This window comes from Hyperolius riggenbachi, chromosome 2, assembly GCF_040937935.1.
Source record: "Hyperolius riggenbachi isolate aHypRig1 chromosome 2, aHypRig1.pri, whole genome shotgun sequence".
In the NCBI taxonomy this organism is placed as follows: Eukaryota; Metazoa; Chordata; class Amphibia; order Anura; family Hyperoliidae; genus Hyperolius; species Hyperolius riggenbachi.
The window spans coordinates 539,430,159-539,457,136 of record NC_090647.1 but is presented as its reverse complement, the minus strand read 5'-3'; the positions used below and the strand labels follow the sequence as shown (position 1 = coordinate 539,457,136).

At 47.0% G+C, this 26,978-nt stretch overlaps 1 protein-coding gene and 1 long non-coding RNA gene across 7 annotated transcripts in view; one reads left to right on the top strand and one right to left on the bottom strand.

Moving 5' to 3' along the window:
* The window catches only part of GJA5 (gap junction protein alpha 5), a 158,359-nt gene that overhangs the window by 50,064 nt on the left and 81,317 nt on the right, over positions 1-26,978 (top strand). The window lies entirely within an intron of this gene.
* On the bottom strand, positions 1,401-19,657 carry LOC137547301 (uncharacterized). Its single transcript, XR_011026553.1, has 3 exons — positions 19,612-19,657; positions 6,690-6,751; positions 1,401-1,562 (listed from the first exon to the last, which is right to left on the bottom strand). It is a non-coding gene; the product is annotated as an uncharacterized lncRNA (long non-coding RNA).

Below are 26,978 nucleotides of genomic sequence, written 5' to 3'. Positions count from 1 at the left end.
TCTCTCACACTGCCATGTCCCCTGAACAAAGTCAGACAAGCATAAATGCTTTCTGATGCTTTCTGATTAAGTTAGAGGATGAATAAAGGGGCCCATACACTCAGCCAATTTTCTGGCCGATCGATCAACCGATTGGCGTCCGATTTCGATCAATTTCGATTGATTTCAATCGATCTGGAAGGGTGGAAAATACAGATCGATCTGTTGAGATTGCTTATCATTTTGCATTGTCCCTAATGGAAATCTGATGGCAAAAAAATGCCATTAGATCGATTTTCAATAGATTTCAAACTGAAATCTATTGGAATTCTAATCCTAGTAAAAAATGTTCCTAAACACATCAGATAGATAAGAAATCTATCTGATGATCAATCTGCTGGTAATCTGACAAGTATATGGCCACCTTAAAGCAGTTATAAATAAAATGCAACGTCAGCTCTCAGAGTAAACTTAATGTACTTTAGGAATGTATGATTTCTAAATGAATAATAATACTTATGCACAAAAGCAAATATGCTAACCATATGGCATGTAAAAAGTAGGAAAACATGTTTTTATTGAATATTATGTCAGGGTTTTACAGTATACCGCTCTAAGTTTTGAATTAAATGGATTTTTGCACAATATTCTAGTTTTTCAACTTTCACCTGTATTTTATTAGGGCGCTATAGCCAATATAGAATCAACAACAAAAGCTTTACAAACATTTCCCTGGTAAAGTCCTATTTACTGTCCTCCTAGTTTATTGGGGTCTTTACAAACACACAGGCGTCATTTCCTGTTTGGTAAAAATGTCATGATCGGTGATTTACCTCATGAAGTAAATTTTTTTTATTTAGTGGAGTATTCATAAACATTTTCACTCATGCGGTAACAATCCAGTACAGGTGAAACTCGAAAAACTAGAATACCGTGCAAAAGTTAATTTATTTCAGTAGTTCAACTTAAAACGCTGAAACTAATATATGAAATAGACTCATTATATGCAAAGTGAGATACTTCAAGCCTTTCTTTGTTATCATTTTGATGATTATGGCTTACAGCTTAGGAAAAAAACCCAAAATTAAAATCTCAGCCTATTAGAATACTGTGAAAAGGTTCAATATTCTAGGCTCAATGTGTCAGATCCTAATCCGCTAATTCATCCAAAACCCCAGCAAAGGGTTCCTATTTCATATATTAGTTTCATCTTTTACTTTGAATTACTGAAATAACTGACTTTTGCACAATATTCTAATTTTTGAGTTTCACCTGTACTGCACCACAAAACTTCTTGACAATTTACAAAGGTGTTTACCTCATGCAGTATTTCATTTGGTAGTTTACGGATTCATGTGGTACAGTAGAATCCCTTAACAGTAAACTCCAGAGAACCAGGAAAAGTAGTTTGTATTCTTTATATCAGAAGTTTGCTATAACAGAATTGGTCATACATTGTATATTTATACAGACGCGTTTTCTGGGGCCTGAGGACTGAGTTTACTTTATCCAGAGGTTTACTATATCAGAGTTTATCATAACGAGATTCATCTACTGTATTTCATTCAGTGCTCGATGGGTTACTGCAGCAAAAGGGAAAATGGAAGGCAGATGTGATACAGATAGCATTTTTATTATACTGACAAGTAAAGTTCAAGTCCAAGTTATATTTCATTATAATAAAAAAAATCACCTCAAAACCATTAGCATCCCATTAACTATTTTTAATCACTTTTGTAGACAATTACATCACACATTGGGAAACTATTATCAATAACTTTCTTATTTTCCTGAATAGTTTAATTCGTTTTCACCCTTTCTCTCTTGTCTGTTTTCTCCCTTCTATCTCCCTGGAGCTGTTCTCTTTCCATTTACATTGATGAGATATTTACCTCATTAGTTGGTATTTTTAGTTTTGGTAACAGCCTTTGTGAATTGACATTAAATGGTTATTTTCTGCTGTACTGCACGCAGTAATGCTTTGTGAATAGAGGCCATAATATCAACTTTTCTTTCCCCCTCTCTCTTCTCTTCTTTTCTCTTTCTTTCTCAAATTCAAAACAAGCTTTATTGGCAGAGTTACAATACTTACTGGCATTGCCATAGCTTCTCTCTCAATCTTCCGCTCTCTCTTTTAGTTTTTTCCTGCTCTCTCACTATTTCTTTCACCACTGTTTCTTCTATTCTCTCCCTCACTCTCTCCTACTTATCTTTACTTGCTCTCTTCTACTTGTAATTCTTTTTCTCGTTTATCTCTCTCTCTCTTCTACATCTGTTCCTTCTCTTCTCTTTTATTCTATCTTCTCTCTCTTCTTCTGTTTCTCACATTTCTTACTGTCTCCTCTAGTCCCCTTTCTCTTCATTATCTTCTCTCTCACCTCTTTATTTCTTCTCCCCAGCACCACCATTACTCGTTTCTTCTCACCTCTCCATCTATTTCTTCACCCCCAGCACCACCATCCCTCCCTCCTTCTCACCTCTCTATCTCTTCTCCCCCAGCACCACCATCCCTTTCTCCTTCTCATTTCTCTTTCTCTCTTCCCATATCCCTCACTCCTTCCCCCTCTCTCTTTTCTCCCAGCACCACCATCCCTCTCTCCTTCTCCCCTCTCTATCTCTTCTCCCCCAGCACCACCATCCCTCGCGCCTTCTCACTTCTCTATCTCTTCTCCCCCAGCACCACCATCCCTCGCTCCTTCTCACTTCTCTATCTCTTCTCCCCCAGCACCGCCATCCCTCACTCCTTCTCACTTCTCTATCTCTTCTCCCCCAGCACCACCATCCCTCGCTCCTTCTCCCCTATCTATCTCTTCTCCCCCAGCACCACCACCCCTCTCTCCTTCTCATCTCTCTATCTCTTCTCCCCCAGCACCACCATCCCTCACTCCTTCTCACTTCTCTATCTCTTCTCCCCCAGCACCACCATCCCTCGCGCCTTCTCACTTCTCTATCTCTTCTCCCCCAGCACCACCATCCCTCACTCCTACTCACTTCTCTATCTCTTCACCCTCAGCACCACCATCCCTCGCTCCTTCTCCCCTATCTATCTCTTCTCCCCCAGCACCACCATCCCTCGCTCCTTCTCACTTCTCTATCTCTTCTCCCCCAGCACCACCATCCCTCTCTCCTTCTCATCTCTCTATCTCTTCTCCACCAGCACCACCATCCCCTGTTCCTTCTACCTTCTCTATCTCTTCTCCCCCAGCACCACCATCCCTCGCTCCTTCTCACTTCTCTATCTCTTCTCCCCCAGCACCACCATCCCTCTCTCCTTCTCACTTCTCTATCTCTTCTCCCCCAGCACCACCATCCCTCACTCCTTCTCACTTCTCTATCTCTTCTCCCCCAGCACCACCATCCCTCGCTCCTTCTCATTTCTCTATCTCTTCTCCCCCAGCACTACCATCCCTCTCTCCTTCTCACTTCTCTATCTCTTCTCCCACAGCACCACCATCCCTCACTCCTTCTCACTTCTCTATCTCTTCTCCCCCAGCACCACCATCCCTCGCTCCTTCTCATCTCTCTATCTCTTCTCCCACAGCACCACCATCCCTCTCTCCTTCTCATCTCTCTATCTATTCTACCCCAGCACCACCATCCCTCTCTCCTTCTCACTTCTTTATCTCTTCTCCCCCAGCACCACCATCCCTCGCTCCTTCTCACTTCTCTATCTCTTCTCCCCCAGCACCACCATCCCTCTCTCCTTCTCACTTCTCTGTCTCTTCTCCCCCAGCACCACCATCCCTCTCTCCTTCTCACTTCTCTATCTCTTCTCCCCCAGCACCACCATCCCTCGCTCCTTCTCATCTCTCTATCTCTTCTCCCCCAGCACCACCATCCCTCTCTCCTTCTCACTTTTCTATCTCTTCTCCCCCAGCACCACCATCCCTCTCTCATTCTCACTTCTCTATCTCTTCTCCCCCAGCACCACCATCCCTCGCTCCTTCTCATCTCTCTATCTCTTCTCCCCCAGCACCACCATCCCTCTCTCCTTCTCATCTCTTTATCTCTTCTTCCCCAGCACCACCATCCCTCTCTCCTTCTCATCTCTCTATCTCTTCTCCCCCAGCACCACCATCCTTCTCTCTTTCTCACTTCTCTATCTCTTCTCCCCCAGCACCACCATCCCTCGCTCCTTCTCACTTCTCTATCTCTTCTCCCCCAGCACCACCATCCCTCGCTCCTTCTCATCTCTCTATCTCTTCTCCCCCAGCACCACCATCCCTCTCTCCTTCTCATCTCTCTATCTCTTCTCCCCCAGCACCACCATCCCTTTCTCCTTCTCATCTCTCTATCTCTTCTCCCCCAGCACCACCATCCCTCTCTCCTTCTCACTTCTCTATCTCTTCTCCCCAGCACCACCATCCCTCTCTCCTTCTCACTTCTCTATCTCTTCTCCCCCAGCACCACCATCCCTCTCTCCTTCTCATCTCTCTATCTCTTCTCCCCCAGCATCACCATCCCTCGCTCCTTCTCATCTCTCTACCTCTTCTCCCACAGCACCACCATCCCTCTCTCCTTCTCACTTCTCTATCTCTTCTCCCCCAGCACCACCATCCCTCTCTTCTTCTCATCTCTCTATCTCTTCTCCCCCAGCATCACCATCCCTCGCTCCTTCTCATCTCTCTACCTCTTCTCCTCCAGCACCACCATCCCTCCCTCCTTCTCATCTCTCTATCCCTTCTCCCCAGCACCACCATCCCTCGCTCCTTCTCATATCTCTATCTCTTCTCCCCCAGCAACACCATCCCTCGCTCCTTCTCATCTCTCTATCTCTTCTCCCCCAGCACTACCATCCCTTTCTCCTTCTCATCTCTCTATCTCTTCTCCCCCAGCACCACCATCCCTCGCTCCTTCTCATCTCTCTACCTCTTCTCCCCCAGCACCACCATCCTTCTCTCTTTCTCACCTCTCTATCTCTTCTCCCCCAGCACCACCATCCCCCGTTCCTTCTCCCTTCTCTATCTCTGCTCCCCCAGCACCGCCATCCCTCTCTTCTTCTCATCTCTCTATCTCTTCTCCCCAGCACTACCATCCCTCTCTCCTTCTCACTTCTCTATCTCTTCTCCCTCAGCACCACCATCCCTCGCTCCTTATCACTTCTCTATCTCTTCTCCCCCAGCACCACCATCCCTCGCTCCTTCACATCTCTCTATCTCTTCTCCCCCAGCACCACCATCCCTCTCTCCTTCTCACTTCTCTATCTCTTCTCCCCCAGCACCACCATCCCTCGCTCCTTCTCACTTCTCTATCTCTTCTCCCCCAGCACCACCATCCCTCGCTCCTTCTCATCTCTCTATCTCTTCTCCCCCAGCACTACCATCCCTCTCTCCTTCTCACTTCTCTATCTCTTCTCCCACAGCACCACCATCCCTCACTCCTTCTCACTTCTCTATCTCTTCTCCCCCAGCACCACCATCCCTCGCTCCTTCTCATCTCTCTATCTCTTCTCCCACAGCACCACCATCCCCCGCTCCTTCTCACTTCTCTATCTCTTCTCCCCCAGCACCACCATCCCTCTCTCATTCTCCCCTCTCTATCTCTTCTCCCCCAGCACCACCATCCCTCTCTCATTCTCCCCTCTCTATCTCTTCTCCCCCAGCACCACCATCCCTCTCTCTTTCTCATCTCTCTATCTCGTCTCCCACAGCACCACCATCCCTCTCTCATTCTCCCCTCTCTATCCCTTCTCCCCCAGCACCACCATCCCTCTCTCATTCTCCCCTCTCTATCTCTTCTCCCCCAGCACCACCATCCCTCTCTCATTCTCCCCTCTCTATCTCTTCTCCCCCAGCACCGCCATCCCTCTCTCTTTCTCATCTCTCTATCTCGTCTCCCACAGCACCACCATCCCTCTCTCATTCTCCCCTCTCTATCCCTTCTCCCCCAGCACCACCATCCCTCGCGCCTTCTCACTTCTCTATCTCTTCTCCCCCAGCACCGCCATCCCTCGCTCCTTCTCATCTCTCTATCTCTTCTCCCTCAGCACCACCATCCCTGATAGTAATTTGCAGCGATTGGAGCGTTTTCTCTTTTCTCTTCGGGGAGAACAGGAAGGTAGAATGGCTCTAACTAACAAGAAAAACGTATAACGTTTTTTCTTTATCTGTGGAGCCTCACTTTCTGCTTCACTTAACATACACACATATGTTTTTACACCTTTTTACATCTCACCGCACGGGCTGCTGCGTACTGCGCATGCTCAGTACTGCCAAAGCCTCCCACGATGGAAGAGAGAGCAGTCTCCAACCCGTAGTCTGAGACTGCTAATGGAGGAGCCAGCGCTGGAACGCGGGGACCGTTGGAGGAACGGGGAGGCTCTACAGGTCCCAGAGTCTTCCCTCTCCTTAGGTAAGTATCTGGTTTTGTTTTGTTTTTTTAATGCTTGTTCAGACTCCCTTTAATGATGACCATTATTCAAAGCACATATAGAGGTGATCATTATCACTACAGCACCAACACACAGCTAATGCAGCGACTGGAGGAGGGCTCTGTGGGGGTCCTTGAAGTCCATGGGGCCCCAGTGCAGTCACAACCTCTAGCCTTCAATATCTCACAGGCAACATCTAAGCCCCTCCCTCTGCACTGACAGGTCACAGTGCAAGGATGGTGGTATGTTTTTATAGCTCCACCCCCCGGGGGCGTGAACGCAGTGAGACCTTATTCTAACTCCAGGAAATTCTGTTTTATGAAGTAAAATAAATAATAACCTGCTGAAATTGTTTGCTGTTGGAAAACCGCTGAGCCTGTGAGCTTTCCGCATTCTTCAAACCTGTCAGACACAGAACGATTGTTAAGAGTGAGTCTGAGCAAAAGTAAACATACTTGTTTTCCTTTTCGATTTTAAAGTGTCCCTGTGATGAAAGCCATCTCAGGTTCTATACTTACCTGATACTTCCATCAGCCCCCTTGAGGCCGTTCAGTCCCTCACTGTCTTCCCGGGTGGCTCCTGTCACTCGCAATACAGCCCGAAAGCCTGGCGGGGTTGTGATCCTTCACCGCCCAGCAGGGGTGTAACAATAGACCCTGCAAGGGATGCAGTTGCAGGGGGGCCCAGAAGCCACACGGGGTCCCATCTTGAGAGACTGACAACTAAGGACAAGGAGAGAAAAAACGTTCTGCTCTCTTGTTCTAATGACTGCATCTGCCAAGCCACTGATAAGGATTCATACAAAGTTTTGCAGACAAAGATTTGTAGTAAGTCCCTGAGGGGCAGGAGGGGGCCCCATCCAAAGTTTCGCAGGGGGGCCCAATAATTTCTAGTTGCGCCCCTGCTGCCCAGCCAGCCGTGCTCCCCCGTCGTGCTCCCGTCCCTGGGAGCATTCTGCTCTGGAGCATGATGGGGGACCGCGTCTTGCTGGCACTGCAAACGTGACGAAGTACAAATTGGCCAGGCTTTCGGGCTGTATTGCGGGTGACAGGAGCCACCTGGCGAGACAGCAAGGGACTGAGCGGCCTCAAGGGGGCTTAAAGGGAAGGTCCGAGGTGATTAAAAAACAAAAATCTACTTATCTGGTGCTTCCTCCAGCCCCTGGCAGCAGACCTCGCCAGGTCGGCATCTACTGCGCTCCAGCGTGCGGCTCGGGGAGTTGCACTGACGTCATCCGAGATGTGCTTCGCAGGCCCAGAACCAGTGCGCCTGCGCAGTACAGTCCGGATGAGGTCAGCGTGACTCTGAGAGCCGCTCGTGCAGGCGCAGTAGGCATCTTCCATCGGAGGGGACCCTAGGCCACCACAGGACGGTTGCCAGGGGCTGGAGGAAGCCCCAGGTAAGTGGATTTTTGTTTTTTAATAACCTTCGGAAAGCCGCAGGGAAGCATGGAACCTGAGATGGCTTTCATCTCAGGTACACCTTGAGGCTTAAAGAGAATCTGTACTCTAAAATTCTTCCAATAAAAAGCATACCATTCTATTCATTATGTTCTCCTGGGCCCCTCTGTGCTGTTTCTGCCACTCCCTGCTGAAATCCTGGCTTGTAATTGCCAGTTTTAGGCAGTGTTTACAAACAAAGACATAGCAAGTGATAGGCTGAGAGTAGTATGTGTATAGCTTCTATCCAATCACAAGCAGCACAGCACATTCCAGCCTGACTGCCTGAGCCTGACAGACCCGACAGAGGAGAGAAGATTAGATCATATAACAGAGATAACACAGCCACTGTGCAACTAGGAAAGGCTGCAGTAAGCCACAGCACATTAGAACAGCTATAGAAACTTATAGGATAGAAGAAATAAGGCTCAACATTTTGTTACAGAGTCGCAGGCTATGGATGAGACTGGTTGCATTGCAGGTAACCGGCAGATTCAATCACAATGCTCTGCAATCACAGTGATCGATTCGCAGCAAAAATCTATTGAAATTGAGATCAGAGTGGATGGTGAATTTCAGGTGTTTGGATGTGGCGGGGGAATAGCGACAGCGCGATGCAGGCTGTGCGTCGGGATTGCGGCTGATTGGATACGTCCGGTGCATCACTACGCAACGCCATAACTGTGAATGTCCCCATTCACTTGCATTGTGCATTACCCTGTGGTAATGCAAAGGGGCTTGAACAAGCATGCAGATCAGGTGCTCTGACTGAGGTCTGGATTAGTCACATGCTTGTTTCAGGTGTGTGATTCAGATACTGCTCTAGCCAAAGAGATCAGCAGGACTGCCAGGCAACTGGTATTGTTTAACAGGAAATAAGTATGACAGCCTCCATATCCCTCTCACTTCAGCTGTGCTTTAACAGAATCCAGGGAGAAGAATTTGATTGGTTTGAAGTGACCCCCCCTGTCTGATTTGCCAGTCATATCATGATGGCACAGATGGTCTGTACACACAGATAGGCACCCAGTATAACAAGTAAGAACTCTTTACTAAAGAAAAACATGCAGAGATATATCCTACACCACCATCAGGAAATGCTGCTTACTTAGAACAGAGAGAATATACAGAGTGAATACAGGAAATAACAATCCCATAGAGATCATCATCACATTTTACAGACAGTGACATCTTGTGGTTGTTTTACTGTACTGCAGTTAAGGTAATAATCCTGTTGATACTATCAACAGTGGGGAGCCTCCTGTTCATCCTTCCCATACCCTCTCCATAGAACAGAACACACCGCTTGCCTGAGAGCTGAGCAGCATGTCTTCGCAATGACTGGGCAATGCATGCACTAATTGTCACCAGGAGCAATGACGAAACCGCTGCTGAGCATGCTGCACGGCAGGGCCGGATTTCTGAAAAGGCCACGTGGGTCCGGGCCTCGGGCGGCTGCAGCCGAAGGGGCTCCGGGACATGAAAGAGGAGGGGCTGCTACATATGAAAGAGGAGGCTGAAAATGGGAAGTAACACATGAAAAAATGGAATCTAATGCTCAAGGGAGCTGTTCATAAAAGAAAGGGCCTGCAGTACATGGATGATATTGCACAGTGGCGTAACAAAGAAGCTTGGGGCCCCAGTGCAAGTTTTACATGGGGTCCCGAGCACTGTATTGATATGGAACCCCAAAGCCTACCAAGGACAGCTGCAGTGTCAGAGAGGAGTAATCAGAGTAAGGAAACAGCTAGGTATGGATGACCACTATGCAATGCACATATAGAGGTGATCATTACCAGCATAGCACCAATGAAAAGCGAATAAGGTGAATGAAGGAGGCCCCTAGAGGACCCCTCTGGTCCAGGGGCCCCAGTGGGGTCACAATCACTGCATCCCCTATTGCTACGCCACTGATGATACACATGGAAGAGGGGGATTGTCACGGACGGTTGCGGGGACGCAGGCGCGTCCTGGCACCGCCCGTGAAGTAAAGAACGATCGCACTCGATTCCTGCATCGATTGCGCTTCAGACAGTATCCCTCAGCTAAGACAGATTCCCCAGCTGTTCCTAAGCTACAGTGACAGCCTGGGGGGAAGCTGTTAATTAGCTGGGACATATTCCCTGTGGAAGGCACAATTTCCCTTTTGGCTCTGGGAACCAGGTGACACTTAGCTGATCTCATGGAGATGTTAATTAACAAACCAGGAGTCTTTTCAGAGCCAAGGAAGCTAATCCCAGCAGGGGGCAGACTTAGCGGAACCATTCAGCCAGGATAGGGAAACATAGAGTTATGATCTTTATGCATGTTTTAGAAGTACCATACATCGGAGAAATGTGAAAGTTGTATCATTCTGCTGGTCCGGAGCTTGTGAGTGTTTTGATATTAAATTTGGGCCCCTAGCCTAACCAGAACGCTGGGAATTCCACCGTTTTGTAACCGGGCATGCAAACATGCCCAAGTTTGATATCATATTAATCGGTAGGTTCTGGGGATCGAGAATATGTAATTATTATCTGTGTGCCGGCCGCGCAGGTCGGCCTAGGGAACCTGTCAGGATTATGGATTTGCTAAAGCCCCTGCCCAGGTGTGATTACCATAGTCCGGCCTAGGGGGCCGACTCTGGAAGCCCGCCTCTGAGCTCATCTCCATTAAAAGTGAATGAGCTGCCTGAGAAGTTTTTTCCTCCCTTTTACCATCTTCATGACAATCTGCTGCCAGCCAGAGGACATAGGGCTGGTGGCCATTTTGCTGACCCATCTGAACAAAGAACTCTAAGAACTTGAAACCGTTTTGCTTGAACTTGATTGGAAACCAGAACTCTGATTTTTCCCACAAACAGGACATCTTTCCAGGAACTAAGTATTTTTCTCCCTTCTTTTATTTTTCATACTGGCTATTACTGTTTTCATAATTGTTGATTTTCATAATTGTCTGTATATATTAATTATTTATATTGCTGTGAATAAAAGACTTCCTCCAAGTCATTCACTGTTTCGCTACCCTGCTTATCAGCACACACAGAAATGATCCCGGGTCTCTGAAAATACGCTACTGTTTGTTTGTTGTTGGCTAGACAGAATATCGTGTGTTTAACCGTTTTATTCGCAGGATTAGTCAGTCAGTTAGTGGGCCCCACGGTCCCATAGTAACCGCGGTGGTGGCAGTTTACTCTGAACCAGTAGGTGACGTTGTAATCACCCGTGTCTCACAGGCTCCCTTCTGAGTTGTCTGCGGCTAATTCTTAACGGTTCCTGCGCATTGACTGCGACCAGAGTTCGCACGATCTGTGCGCTGGCACCGTTCAGAAGGCTAAGTGCGGTCAGCCACAAGGGCTCCTGTGACAGTGGTGGCAGCGGTGGGATCTGTGTTGTGCTGAAAGTATCTACGATAGCGCTAGCGCTATCGAGAAACGAACTAATTCGTTGGTGTAGCTGGAAGGCAATATATTTTTTATATATACAGAGAGACTGTGTAGCCAGTACCCCTCCCCAAAAGTTTTATTTTATTTGGCATGGAAATGTCCGGGAACTACCAGAACATGTGCCTAGCAGACCTGGAAAATCTTTGCGAAGAGAGGGGCATTGGCATCCTCCGCAAGACAAAACGGGACCTGATGGCAGACTTGTCCAGATGGGATGCCCAGCAACTGCGGGAGCTGGGAGTGTCCGCTGAGGTGGATACCAGCCCATCTGACAATCAAGGGGAACCAGAGGCTGAAGATCTTAGGCGTACAGAGGTTGAGCATCCTGCGGGCCCTGTTGCAACAGTTACGCCAGAGAATGTCAGTGTGGACCCCAACCCCAGAGTTTCTGAAAGTACTCGCCTGGAACCGGCCAGTACTGGACTGTCCATGGGTGCTGACCCGGTAATGCAGCAGGCATTACAAAAGCTGATGGAGACTGACCTGGAAAAGTACATGCAGTACATGGAAGCACGAGAGGAACGGGAGCGCCAATCTGCAGAACGCCACGCGGAGAGGGATGCCGCTGAGCGAGAACGGGAGCGCCAATCTGCAGAACGCCACGCGGAGAGGGATGCCGCTGAGCGAGAACGGGAGCGCCAACGACAGCATGAGCTAAACATGGCAAAAGTGCAACAGGCCAGCCGGAGTTCACCGCCCAGCCTCCCTGCTGAAGGAGCTGCAGCACCCGTAAGTGCAAAATTTAAATTTGCTAATATTGAAAAAGACACAGACATTGACTTGTTTTTGCGATCTTTTGAAAAAGCATGCCGTCAGTATCGTCTGTCCCAAGACCAGTGGGCCAGACATCTGACACCGTTGCTGCGCTACAAAGCGCTTGATGCCTTCGCAGAATTGCCTGCGGAGAAGGATAATGATTATGCTGCTATAAAAGACGCTATCATTACTAAGTACCAGCTGACGCCAGAAGCCTATCGGAAAAAGTTCAGGGCCTGGCAGAAAAAGCCTTCTGATTCGTACCGAGATGTGGCCAGCAGCTTGCTCACCACACTCCGCCAGTGGACACTAGGCCTCACCAAAGGGTCTTATGATGTCCTGGAGGACTTGATAGTCCTGGAACAATTTCTGAACATTTGCCCTGCTGATGTACGACAGTTTGTGTTAGAACGCAGGCCGGCTTCAGCCACTGTCGCTGCAGACCTTGCTGAGACTTATGCAACTACCCGGGTGGCTGATACCCGCAGAACTGTCCCATCCAGCTGGAGAGGAGGTCAGCCCAATACCTCGGCAGACCCTCCTGCCCCTGTGAGCCGTCCGCCACAGAGGCCACCCAGCGCAGCTGCTGCACCCAGGCCTGCAGCGCCTGGAGAGGTCACCTGTCACTACTGCCGCCAGCCCGGACACATGAAATTCGACTGTCCGGAGCGGAGACAGACACCACCAGCACCTGGATCATCTGCATCACCTGCACCTCACCCACAGCAGAGGCAGCCCGCCAGCGAACCACAGCCTGGATCATCCGATTTTGTCCTGTTTGCCCGCGGAAAGGAAATCCGCGACCGAACCGACCAGCAGCAACTTGTTAGAGTGAACGGCAAAGTTGTCACCGGATTTCGAGACACCGGAGCTGACATCACGTTAGTTCACTCACATCTTGTGCCAAAGGAGAGCATCAGCTCCAGCCGATCCCTTGCCCTTACTGGAGTAGAGGGCACCCTTTTCCACATAGCCCACGCCAGAGTGAAGCTGGATTGGGGAGTGGGAGGGGTCCACGAAAGGGTTGTTGGGGTTATGAAGGATCTCCCAGTCCCTGTGTTGCTAGGGACTGATTTGGGCAAGCTTGTGTCCTACTATGAACCTGCCACGACCGCCTTGTCGCTCACGGAAGGAGACGGACTCTCCACCCACCACCAGGTACTTTATACACTTGGGGGAGCACCAGGGGGAGGTGGGTTAAATGTGCCCAGTTCAAGGGTACCCGGTTCAATAGTGCCTGCTTCAAAGGCACCTGAGTTTGATGTACAGACTGTCTGTTGTGATGATGCTGTACCTGTACCTGAGTTTACTGTACAAACTGTCTGTGATGAAAATGTTCCTGTTACTGTTATAAATGCTTGTGACAATGATGTAGGTAATGCCAATATGTGCCATTCTGACAGTGTACCTGTGCTAGCCATACCACGCAGCTGCACTGCTCGGAACCCGAGCTCAGAACAGGTGGAGGGGGTTCCGGCCTCCTCCCCCTCCTCTGACCGCAGGGATGAGACCTTTCAGCCGCTGGCCTCGTGTGACATGAGCCAGTTGGCTGAAACTGACAGCGCCGTATTCTCAGCCGCACTACAAAGTGACCCAAACCTGGAGGTGCTCCGGCAGCAAGCCGCTGAGCCCCTCGCAGACGGGGCCGCTTTCAAGGTGTACTGGGAAGGTGGGAGACTGTACAGTGAGTCTGTACAGCCCCCTACCGGTAGATCACACGCGTATACCAAATGGCTTGTGGTCCCGAGTGCGTTCAGGGGACATGTGCTGAAATCCGCACATGGTAATCCTCTGACAGGGCACTCAGGGGTCCGCAAGACACTCGCCGGTATTCGGAACCAGTTTTATTGGCCCCGGATGAACAGGGATGTAGCAAACTACTGCAGGGCATGTGCCGTCTGTCAGGAGCTGGGAAGGTCCAGGGATTCCCGCGGGGTTCCCTTAGGTCCACAGCCACTTAGCAGGGGAACCCTGCGTGGGCTGGCTGTTGACCTAACCAACCCACTGCCCGTTGTCAGCAGTCCCGGCAGACACCACGTCCGACTGCAGTGGCGCAAACGCCCTGTCCAGAACGGTCCATGTTGGGTCAACCCTGAGGGTAGCAGACCGCGACCGGTCCAGGGGAACCGAGCCACAGGCTCCAATAGGTTTTCCCGCCGTACCGGCAACTCGAGGCCCGTCAGCCAGGTTAGCGGCGCCGCCACACATCTTGCGGATGAGTGGCTGAGCCGCGGACAAGGGGGAGGGCTGTCACGGACGGTTGCGGGGACGCAGGCGCGTCCTGGCACCGCCCGTGAAGTAAAGAACGATCGCACTCGATTCCTGCATCGATTGCGCTTCAGACAGTATCCCTCAGCTAAGACAGATTCCCCAGCTGTTCCTAAGCTACAGTGACAGCCTGGGGGGAAGCTGTTAATTAGCTGGGACATATTCCCTGTGGAAGGCACAATTTCCCTTTTGGCTCTGGGAACCAGGTGACACTTAGCTGATCTCATGGAGATGTTAATTAACAAACCAGGAGTCTTTTCAGAGCCAAGGAAGCTAATCCCAGCAGGGGGCAGACTTAGCGGAACCATTCAGCCAGGATAGGGAAACATAGAGTTATGATCTTTATGCATGTTTTAGAAGTACCATACATCGGAGAAATGTGAAAGTTGTATCATTCTGCTGGTCCGGAGCTTGTGAGTGTTTTGATATTAAATTTGGGCCCCTAGCCTAACCAGAACGCTGGGAATTCCACCGTTTTGTAACCGGGCATGCAAACATGCCCAAGTTTGATATCATATTAATCGGTAGGTTCTGGGGATCGAGAATATGTAATTATTATCTGTGTGCCGGCCGCGCAGGTCGGCCTAGGGAACCTGTCAGGATTATGGATTTGCTAAAGCCCCTGCCCAGGTGTGATTACCATAGTCCGGCCTAGGGGGCCGACTCTGGAAGCCCGCCTCTGAGCTCATCTCCATTAAAAGTGAATGAGCTGCCTGAGAAGTTTTTTCCTCCCTTTTACCATCTTCATGACAATCTGCTGCCAGCCAGAGGACATAGGGCTGGTGGCCATTTTGCTGACCCATCTGAACAAAGAACTCTAAGAACTTGAAACCGTTTTGCTTGAACTTGATTGGAAACCAGAACTCTGATTTTTCCCACAAACAGGACATCTTTCCAGGAACTAAGTATTTTTCTCCCTTCTTTTATTTTTCATACTGGCTATTACTGTTTTCATAATTGTTGATTTTCATAATTGTCTGTATATATTAATTATTTATATTGCTGTGAATAAAAGACTTCCTCCAAGTCATTCACTGTTTCGCTACCCTGCTTATCAGCACACACAGAAATGATCCCGGGTCTCTGAAGATACGCTACTGTTTGTTTGTTGTTGGCTAGACAGAATATCGTGTGTTTAACCGTTTTATTCGCAGGATTAGTCAGTCAGTTAGTGGGCCCCACGGTCCCATAGTAACCGCGGTGGTGGCAGTTTACTCTGAACCAGTAGGTGACGTTGTAATCACCCGTGTCTCACAGGCTCCCTTCTGAGTTGTCTGCGGCTAATTCTTAACGGTTCCTGCGCATTGACTGCGACCAGAGTTCGCACGATCTGTGCGCTGGCACCGTTCAGAAGGCTAAGTGCGGTCAGCCACAAGGGCTCCTGTGACAGGGATGCACATGGAATGGGAGGGGCTGCTGTACATGAATGCATACCTCCCAACTTTTTGAAATGAGAAAGAGGGACACATAAGCCATGCCCCTGCCACACCCCTAGCCACGCCCCCGCCACACCCCTAGTCACGCATACCATAAATATTTCATAAGAAAAAATATGTTTTATAATTCAAACTACACTGGCCCTTTCTATCCTGGTTCATTTTCCTTCATTTTAACATTTTAAAAGTAGTAATATATCAATTTAATGGATGGGAATAAAGTTTAGAGTCAATCAAACACATTTTTTAGTAGAAAAACATATATATTTACATAGAAAGAGGGACAAAGTCCTGAAAAAGGGGCAAATGAGGAGGAAAGAGGGACAGAGGGACAGGGCTCCCAAAGAGGGACTGTCCCTCCGAAAGAGGGACAGTTGGGAGCTATGTGAATGTTACACATGGAAGAAGGGGCTGCACATGGCATGGGAGGGGCTGCTGTACATGGATGTTACGCATGGAAGAGGGGGCTGCACATGGAGTGAAAGGGGGCTGCTGTACATGGATGATACACATGGAAGAGGGGGCTGCACATGGCATGGGAGGGACACTGTTGTACATGGATGATACACATGGAAGAGGGGGCTGCACATGTAATGGGAGGGGCTGCTGTACATGGATGATACACATGGAAGAGGGGGCTGCACATGGCATGGGAGGGGCTGCTGTACATGGATGATACACATGGAAGAGGGGGCTGCACATGGCATGGGAGGGACACTGCTGTACATGGATCATACACATGGAAGAGGGGGCTGCACATGTAATGGGAGGGGCTGCTGTACATGGATGATACACATGGAAGAGGGGGCTGCACATGAAATGGGAGGGGCTGCTGTACATGGATGATACACATGGAAGAGGGGGCTGCACATGGAATGGGAGGGGCTACTGTACATGGATGATACACATGGAAGAGGGGGCTGCACATGGAATGGGAGGGGCTGCTGTACATGGATGATACACATAAAAGAGGGGGCTGCACATGAAATGGGAGGGGCTGCTGTACATGGATGTTAAACATGGAAGAGGGGGCTGCACATGGAATGGGAGGGGCTGCTGTATATGGATGTTAAACATGGAAGAGGTGGCTGCACATGGAATGGGGGTGCTGCTGTACATGGATGTTACACATGGAAGAGGGGGCTGCACATGGAATGGGAGGGGTGCTGCTGCACATGGAAGCGGAGCCACAACATACTTGGCCTAGGGGCACAGAAAGTATAAATCCATCCTTGCCAGTCCGTGGCAGAGAGGGCGAGCTGGAGCAGTGTGAGGAGAGGCAGCCAGTGACAGGTGCTGACAAGTGGAAGTGGATTAGCTGAGGAATGCACACAGCTCTAGAGATGTCAGAGCTCCCAGATCTCCCAGGCTTCAGGGAAAGTGTGAAACAAAGACACCCAGAGCCCGTGGCACAGCCGCCGTGCTACCGAGCCGCCAATGCCCGGGCGGCCCAGGAATGTCTTCTATACAGCGGGGCATGCTGGCACATGTAGCTCTGGCTATTATAAGTTTACTGTTTGGCTGACATTGGAGATGACACTTGTATTGCTTCTTGTCTGGCATCTGACCAGTGGCCTATATATAGATGCCAGGGCAGTCTGGAAGATTTCTGCCATCTTTTTCCACCAGCGATGAGGACGAGAGGCTATATTATTCATTTATGTGTATGATATAGGCCTATTTGGAATATATAAATAACTGGTGCTATAATTAGAGCTGTCCTGCGTTGCTGACATCACCGTCTGCATGCTTTTCCAGGGCAAGCGTTGGGTGAGTCTCGTTCACACCGCATACGTTGCGTTATACTGTTCAGCAGATCGAGGCACCTCCAGTGCATTTCAATGGTCCTGTTTACTGGATGTTTGGTTTGAAACTGTTTGCATGTGAGTGTGCAAAGGGTTGATTAATTTTGCAGGTTTATTTGCCACACCCCCTTTGGCATCTTCACCATACCTTATTTTCACAACTTTACCCCCAGCGGTGCGGATTTCTCCGTCCCTTTTTCCACCCTGTTAACACCAAGGGACGGAGAAATCCGCAGCTGACGCCGCTCCCGCCGCTGTCCGCGCTCCCACTCGCTCGTCTGCGCGGCCCCGCGCTCGTGCACACCGCCGCCCGCTCGTTTGGAGATCAATGAACGGGAAAAACCTTTCCCGTTCGTTGATCTCTGCCCCCCCGCAATGATCGGCTGCTTCTATGAGAGGCAGCGATCATTGTGAGAAAAAAACAGTTTCCCAGCCTCCTAACCCTTCCTGCAAGCGTACTTCCTGTACGCTTGCAGGTCGCATAAGCAAAAAGTTACTGTGGCCATCTTGTGGCCAAATAGTAAAACTACACCCTAAAGCATTTTTCATATACAAATACATTACTTTTACACTAAAAATTAACTCATTACCTCCCACACTCCCCAATTATTTTTTTTTGTAATTAAAAAAAAAAAATGTACAATTAAAAAAAATACATAAATAGTTACCTTAGGGACTGAACTTTTTAAATATTTATGTCAAGAGGGTATAACACTGTTACTTTATAAACTACGGGCTTGTAATTAGGGATGGACGCAAAACTGAAAAAAATGCACCTTTATTTCCAAATAAAATATTGGCGCCAAACATTGTGATAGGGACATAATTTAAACGGTTTTATAACCGGGACAAATGGGCAAATACATTTCATGGATTTTAATTACAGTAGCAGGCATTATTTAAAAACTATAAAGTCAGAAAACTGAAAAATAATACATTTTTCCCACGTGTTTTACTATTTTCCCATTAAAACACATTTAAAATAAAATAATTCTTGGCATAATGTCCCACTTAAAGAAAGCCTAATTGGTGGCGAAAAAAACAAGATATAGTTAATTTCATTGTGATAAGTAATGATAAAGTTATAGGCGAATGAATGTAAGGAGCGCTGAAAGGTGAAAATTGCTCTGGTGCTCAAGGGGTAAAACCCCTCAGTTGTGAAGTGGTTAAAGTGACACTGAAGCGAAAAAAAAAACTTGATGATATAATGAATTGTATGTGTAGTACGGATAATTAATAGAAAATTAGTAGCAAAGAAAATAGTCTCTTATTTTTATTTTCAGTTATATAGCTGTTTTTCTATAACATTGCATCATTCTCTAATATTTGCAGTTTACAAATTACACTACACTACAACTAATGACCCTTTGAACTTCCTGGCAGAAAAACCTTAAGTAAACAAGAAACAGTGAGAGACAGGTTGAGATAAGTGCTTCAGAAAATAGCACTGCTCTCTGACTAAATTAGTCGGAGAGCTCAGAGAAGCTCTTTTACATAGAAAACAACTGGAGTTTCTTAACTCTTCCTGTACTGGAAACAATATTAGACTCAAATCTTTGCTACTAATGTTTTATTTCTTAGCTGTACTACACATACGAGTCATTATATCACGAGTTTATTTTCACTTCAGATTCCCTTTAAAGTGGACCTGAACTCTTGCACAGGACAGAAGGAAAACATAGAGAAATGCACCCTGTATGTATTTAGAGAGTTTAGCCTGTTTAATCTCGCCTCATTTGTGACTAATCACAAGTTGTAATCTGATCTCTCCCCTGTGCCACATGACTGCCATGGCAGAGATGGCAGATAAGCTCATTTCAAAGCACAGCATGTTAACAATATCTCTGCTTCCTTGAATCAGGAAGTAGACACACTACAGATTTAATGCAGGATTTGTATCAGCTGTAACAAAGACATTTTTTTAAAGGTTATTGTTGTGCTGTTGTCTATCTTTCAGAGCAGAGAGGACACTCTGAGTTCAGGCCTGCTTTAAAGAGGAACTCCAGTGAAAATAATGTAATAAAAATGTGCTTCATTTTTACAATAATTATGTATAAGTTATTTAGTCAGTGTTTGCCCATTGTAAAATATTTTAAATCCCTGATTTATATTCTGCCATTTATCACACGGTTACCTTTTATTACTGTTGGCAGGTGATGTAGCTGCTGCATGGTTTTTTGGCAGTTGAAAACAGCTGTAAACAGCTATTTCCCACAATACAGCAAGGTTCACAGACAGGAAACTGCCAAGAGTACGTACTATTCTTGTTTCCTGTGGGAGGGGTTTCACCACAATATCAGCCATACAGCGCCCCCTGATGGTCTGTTTGTGAAAAGGAATAGATTTCTCATGTAAAAGGGGGTATCCGCTACTGATTGGGATAAAGTTTAATTCTTGGTCGGAGTTTCTCTTTAAGTAGTGTTATAATCAAATTTAAGCTATGGTCTAAAGCTAAACAGATAAAACGATGTGACCATTTTTTTTAAAGTACTGGAAGGGTTAAAATGCTGCAAGCCAGTTTTCCCACGGGGGAGGGGGGTGCACACAGCCCAGCCCTGCATCCGCGGGCCAAATTAAGTGGCCAAGCGGTATCTAGTCTATGGCTTAAAGTATTAGAGGCAGTGGATCAGCAGGACAGCCAGGCAATGTGTATTGTTTAAGGGGAAATAACATATGTCAGCCTTCACATCCCTCTCACCTTCAAGAAAGTCGGTAGCCCACATAAAACGTGTTGATCAATTTCCAATGAATTTCGAAGGGTAAATTACCCTTCCTCCTGTTTTTACCCCGACTATACATTAAGCCCGTTACATTAATGCGCACTCGAACAGTTGTGCAGATAGTCTATGTAGGTGCTAAGTAAACCAAGGGTCTTATCTACAGTATTTGCCATAAATACCTCACAATCCTTGCAAGATCCCTTTTAATTAATGAGGAACTCCAGTGAAAATAATGTAATAAAATTACACAATAATAAAATCTTTCCTCTCCCTGAATTACATTCAGATATTTATCACATGGTGGCATTTTTACTGCTGGCAGGTGATGCCACTGGAAAGAGATGCTGCTTGCCTTTTTTTGGCAGTTTGAAACAGCTGTTATTTCCCACAATGCAACAAGGCTCCCACAGTGTGATGTCAGAACCTCAGAGATTTGAGGCGCTGACATCACACTGTGGGGGTGGGGGGGGGGGGGTTCACCACAATATCAGCCATACAGAGCCCCCTGATGATCCATTTCAGAAAATTAAAAGATTTCTAATGGGAAAGAGGGTATCAGCTACTGATTGGGATGAAGTTCGATTCTTGGTTACGGTTTCTCTTTAATGTATCTGGATGACACTTGTATTTGCAAAAAAAGATCCTGCCTTCTGATTGCATGTTCTAATATTGTCAGTCAGTAACAGAGTCTGAAGAAGGCTTAATAGCTAAAAGCTCACTGTTTTTCTTTTAAATTAGCCAATAAATGTTATTATCCTGATTCAAAACTTCCTGTTTGTAAAATATGAGCTCTAGTCTGCAGCAATGCTTTGCTACTAAGATAAGGAATTACACACACAGGGTTTCTCTCCCTCCTGCCTTTTTCCCCTCCCCTTGCTTGTAGAGTTGTCAGACGCAGGTTGGGGACTGGAATGATTTGTCTGTGATCTCTCCACACAGGAGCAGCTTGCTAGCAAGTAAGGATCAAAGCACCCCAGCCAAATACATCTGTAGGTAACTTTGCTTCTATAATACCACCATCATTTAGACAATATGCTCCGCTCAAAAGCCTTTGAATTCTGGTTCCTACCATTGCTGAACTAGTTAGTCTTAAATTTATCACCTGAATTAGGCAAAAAATATCTAAAGTTCGCCATACAAACATCGATTTTGACTATCCAAATGGGCAACGCAGCCAGCCATTGTGCCTCCTTTGTGCCCCCCCCCCCCCCAAAAAAAAATTAACTAAGGCTGGAGCCGCCACTAGCGTATGTAGGTTTGTGCAGCCCATGCAAGTGTACAGTGTGGCTGTACTGCGCAAGCGCAGGCCTACATTCGCAGATGCGTAAACTATGCGCACACGCAGTTTGTGTAGCTTACATACCTGCGTGTGGCCGCACATGCGCACACCAGATATGGAAGCAGGCGGAGGGTGCAGTGACTCTGCCATTTTATTAGGTAAGATAGTCTCTATCAGGGCCGGATTTAGGCCAAGGCCGCCTAGGCCATGGCTTAGGGCACCACAGGAGCAAGGGCACCAAAGCAGCAGGCTAAACTGGTGCAGCATTTGCTAGCTTGCATACGCTGCAGTGCAGGGAGATCAGGCTAGCGCCTGACTACTGTACTCTGCTGCCAGCCCCCTGTGCAGGGGCTGCCCAGCTCTCTGTGCACGTTGGCATTGTGGTGTGCAGCTACAGACTTGGGAAGCATTGCAAAGTAGCAAGTGGAGGAAGTGGAATAGCAGCTGCCAGTCACTCACATCTCCGCTCGTCTCCAACGTACAAGCTTCCTCTTCCCCTCTGACTCCATTGGAGGGACAGATGCACAGCGGCGGCTGATGGAAACGGAAGGGAAGAGGAAGCTTCTGTGCTGGAGATGAATGAAGATGTGAGTGATACTGATGGCTGCTGCGGTGTGGAGGCGAGCTGGCTACCTATACTGAAAGGGGGTGGGAAAGGGAGAGATTAAGGGAGTCATTTGGTTACCTATACTGGAGGAGGAGGAAGGTGGTCATTTGGCTACCTATACTGGAGGGAAAATGGGGAAGGCAGTGCTGGGCCGAAATTACGCATGAGCGTAATTACGCATCGTAATTCAATGTAAATTTACGCGTAAGCGTTACGCATAACTTACGGTCTTATGCGTAATTATTTACGCGTAAGACCGTAAGTGGTATCGTAATTACACTGTCTACCGTAATTGCTAGGCATGCGTAATTTTACGAACACTTACGCGTAATTTTACGCGTAATTACTAACGTAAAATCTCCCATTTTCTAAGAGTAGCCAATCAGTCAACATCCTAAGCAACCAATAGTATCTTCTCCCGCCCTTCAGTATAAGCGTACGTTTTGACGCATACGAATGATATGTACGCAATAACTGTCACATTGACGGCTATTGCGTACATATCGTCCGCATGCGTCAAAAAATACGCATTAATGGTTATTACGGCACTACGCGTAACATCGTAGTGTAAGCGCCTTCATTACGGTATCCTTACGCGTAATTGCGTAAGTTTACGCGTAATTACAGTGATGTACCGTAGATAATTTCCTACGTCGTAACCGTAATTGCGTAATGCGTAATAGCGTAAAATTACGCGTAATGATCCGTAAGCGTAGATTTTTCCATTACGAGCAGCACTGGGGGAAGGGTCATCTACCTATACTCAACGGGGGCGGCTGGTGAGAGTGGCCTTGGGCGGTGAAGAGTACAAATCTGGCCCTGGTCTCTCTAGGACACTAGCAGACCTCCCCATATACTTCTTTATAAATTGTCCCCTCAGTAAGTCTGGCCAAGTACATGTTGACAGGAATGGAAGAAGACCACACGGGAATCTCTGTACAGACATGGCTGTTTCCATCTCTTATACATAAAACATCCACCTCCTCTACAGAGAACATAACAGCAATATATATCCTTTAAATCCTCCTCAGCAAGTTAAATCCTCTCGGCTTTCTCATTGGCCTACAGAGCCATTGCTGTGTCTCCCAGCCCCGCCCCCCCTCTTCAGAGCTGGATGCTGATATATATGTGGAGTAATCTGTTATGAGGCGCAGATCTGTTAGATTTCCTGCAGCTCAGGCTCCTCATCCAGGCCCAGCGCAGAGCCATCGCTGTCTCCCAGCCCCGCCTCCCCTCTTCAGAGCTGGATGCTGATATATATGTGGAATAATCTGTTATGAGGCGCAGATCTGTTAGATTTCCTGCAGCTCAGGCTCCTCATCCAGGCCCAGCGCAGAGCCATCGCTGTCTCCCAGCCCCGCCCCCCCTCTTCAGAGCTGGATGCTGATATATATGTGGAGTAATCTGTTATGAGGCACAGATCTGTTAGATTTCCTGCAGCTCAGGCTCCTCATCCAGGCCCAGCGCAGAGCCATCGCTGTCTCCCAGCCCCCCCCCCCCCCCTCTTCAGAGCTGGATGCTGATATATATGTGGAGTAATCTGTTATGAGGCACAGATCTGTTAGATTTCCTGCAGCTCAGGTTCCTCATCCAGGCCCAGCGCAGAGCCTATCGCCAGACATATTAACGGCTTCGCATATTTATGTCTGCGCAGCGCCAGCAGCATAAACACAGCTTTACACCAATTCTCTAGCAATAACACAGATAAAAACAGGCAATAAAACTCAATTTTCTATTAAACACTTTCTTTTCCTTCTCGCATTGGGGCTGATTTATGAAAATTGGGGGGAAAAGTGAAGGATAAGTTACATAGCAAGGCCGGTGGAAGCCCTTCTCTTGTGGGAAAAGGAACTTTGGCAAAGGCGCTATAGCCAGGTTTTTAAAGCGGATCTTTAACCTATGATTGAACTTCATTCCAATCAGTAGCCGATACCCTCTTTCCCATGAGAAATCTTTACCTTTTCTCAAATAGATCATCGGGGGGGTCTGTATGGCTGATATTGTGGAGAAACCCCTCCCACAGTGTGATGTCATGACCATGGTTCTGACAGTTTGCTGTCTGTGAACCTCGTTGCATTGTGGGAAATGATGGCTTTTTCGAGCTGCTAAGAAAGAAGTATCTCCCTCTATGCAGAGTGCTTTGAGCTTTTTTTTTTTTAATTGCTATTGTATTCAAAAGCGCTGTAAAAGTGCTTGTGTTATGAAATCCTATGAGTGTTCTCACATGAGCGATGATTTTTCTCTCCAGTCGCAAACACAGCTCCTGCACCATTTTATGAGCATTTGTACTTCAATGCAAGCCGGTATAGAAAAATCGCTTTGAAAGCGCCTTAGAACAGAGATTTTGTGAGCGTGTTTCAAGCAAAAGTACTTTAAAGACATTCAGTTCCAGGTCAAAGATTGCACTTCCTGTATGTCTGCAAAAAGAAAATCCAAACACGCTTACAGAATCATTTTCAAAAAATCCACTGGTAATCGCTTCAAACAAGTCGCCCACAAAACGGCTTAGCAGTTGTGATTGCGCTTATGATTTGTAGTATGAACTAGGCCTAAATGAACATTCCGTGCAGATCACCTGGCAGCGGCAGGACTAAAGATGTCACCATCGGTGATCAGTGTCAGAATGTAAATTAGGGTGGGGGAAGATTTTACAATGGGCAAACACTGACTAAATAATTTATAAATGAATATTGTAAAAAATGAGCAATTTCATGTCATTTTCACTGCAGTTCCTCTTTAAAGGGATTCAGTGCTGACTATATTAAAAAAAGTTTTATACATACCTGGGGCTTCCTCCAGCCCCATCCGCACAGATCGCTCCCACGCCGCCGTCCTCCGCAGCCTGCGGCTTAGGGAACCAGGTCCCTGAACTTCAGCCAGTCGGAGCGAGTCTACGCAGGAGAAGTGCGCTCTCTACGTATCTCTCTAGCAGCTGCTGGAGAGATACGCAAAGAGCACACTTCTCTTACATCAGACTGGCTCCGAATGACGGAAGGGACAGGACCCGGTACCGAAGCTGCAGACCGCGGAGGACGGTGGCGTGGGAGCGATCCAGGCGGATGGGGCTGGAGGAAGCCCCAGGTATGTATGACACTTTCTAATATATTCAGCTCTGAGTCCCTTTAAGGCTGGGAAAACACTTAAAATGGACCTAAACGTAGAACTTTCTCTCTGCTCTCAAAGATTAGCCACAGCATGATAATCTTTATGGGGAAAAATATTCATTACAATTAATGGAAATCTTAAAATATGCCTGATGTTTTATTTGGTTTCACTTTTGAAGAAGACACTGAAAGGGTTAAGCCTCAGTGTTTACTGTATGGAGAGAGCTGCCTAGGCAGAGCTCTCCTGCTAGTGGAGCTATGGGCCCCAGTGCAAATTTTACATTGGGCCCACTAAGCACTCTGTACACAACAATTGATATAGCGCACTAAAACTTACCAAGGACAGCCAAAGTATAAGAGGTGCAAGAAGGGGATGGGGAACAGTTTGTTAATGATTACTACTATTCAAAGCCTCTATAGAAGTGATTATTACCAGCACATAACCAATAAAGAGCTAATACTCTGGTTGAGGGAGGGCCCTACCAAGGGCCCCAAGTGCCCAAGTGCAGGTGCAACATCTGCAACCCAAATTGCTATGCCACTGTCTCCTGCGGTCTATTCACAGTTGCTGATAAGAAGTAATTAAACACTAGCTGATTGCCCGGCGTTGCCCGGGTATGTATTTGGCTGGTGTTGGTTCCGCCTACTTTTTCTAACCCTAACACACAATTACTCACTGACCAAGTTTGTTAGCTTTGTGGTCTTTGGTATCAATAATCTGCATTGAAATGAAACAAATCTGATAGGCTGTGTGTGGCTCCACCCCCTTTTCACCCTTTTCACCCAATAACCAACTGTACCAGGTTTGAGGCCTGTGCCATTAACGGTTCAAGAATGGTAGCAATTACATATTCCCCTTGAAAAGCAACAGGTGAAGTTTGATTCACTTTTGTAGGCTCCACCCACTTTTCTGAATGTTAATCCCAGTCACCCAGTGACCAACTGTGCAAAGTTTAAAAACCCTGCCATTTAATTCTTCCCTTGACCTAATCAGTTCATCATAAATTTTCCCCGAACCATGGCATTTATGCTCGAATTCCAGAATTTTTATAGATTCCAGAAGTTTTTGTATATTGCTGTTCCTTTCCCTATGCTTTCTACAACTATGTTTTATGAAAACCCCTCTTAGGACACATTTTAGTGTGTCCCACAGAGTGGCCTCACTCATTCCAGGAGATCTATTCTCCTTGTAAAAATTACTTATTGTAATTTCAATGTCCTTTAAAACTTCCATATCACTAAGCAATTCATTATTGAGTTTCCAGTTATATATTCTAGTTGGAGCCATATTTAATTTTATATGGATAGAGACCGGGGCATGATCCGAAAATGTAAACCTACCAATCTCGGAGTCATAAAAGTCGTCTATCTGATCTTGATTCACAAGAAACAAATCCAATCTGGTATAAGTATCATAACCCTAGAATAAAAGGAATAATCTCTATTGTTACCATTTAACACTCTCCAAACATCAATAAGCTTATTAGAGTTTAACGTTTTTAAAAGCCTGTTCCGGTTTCTAGAGGAGATAGCAGACCCTCCCTTAGAACTATCAATACTTGGGTCCATTACCATATTAAAGTCTCCGCCTATGATCAATTGGCCCTTCCCCAATTCCTCAATCTTACGAAGGCTGTTACAAATAAAGTCTACTTGACCAGAGTTTGGTGCATAAAGATTGGCCAAAGTTAGATTACAACCATCAATCTTCACCACCAAGATTAATAATCGGGCCTTTTCATCAGAGTATGAATTCATTATCTCAATATCTAGTCTGGAATTCATTAAAAT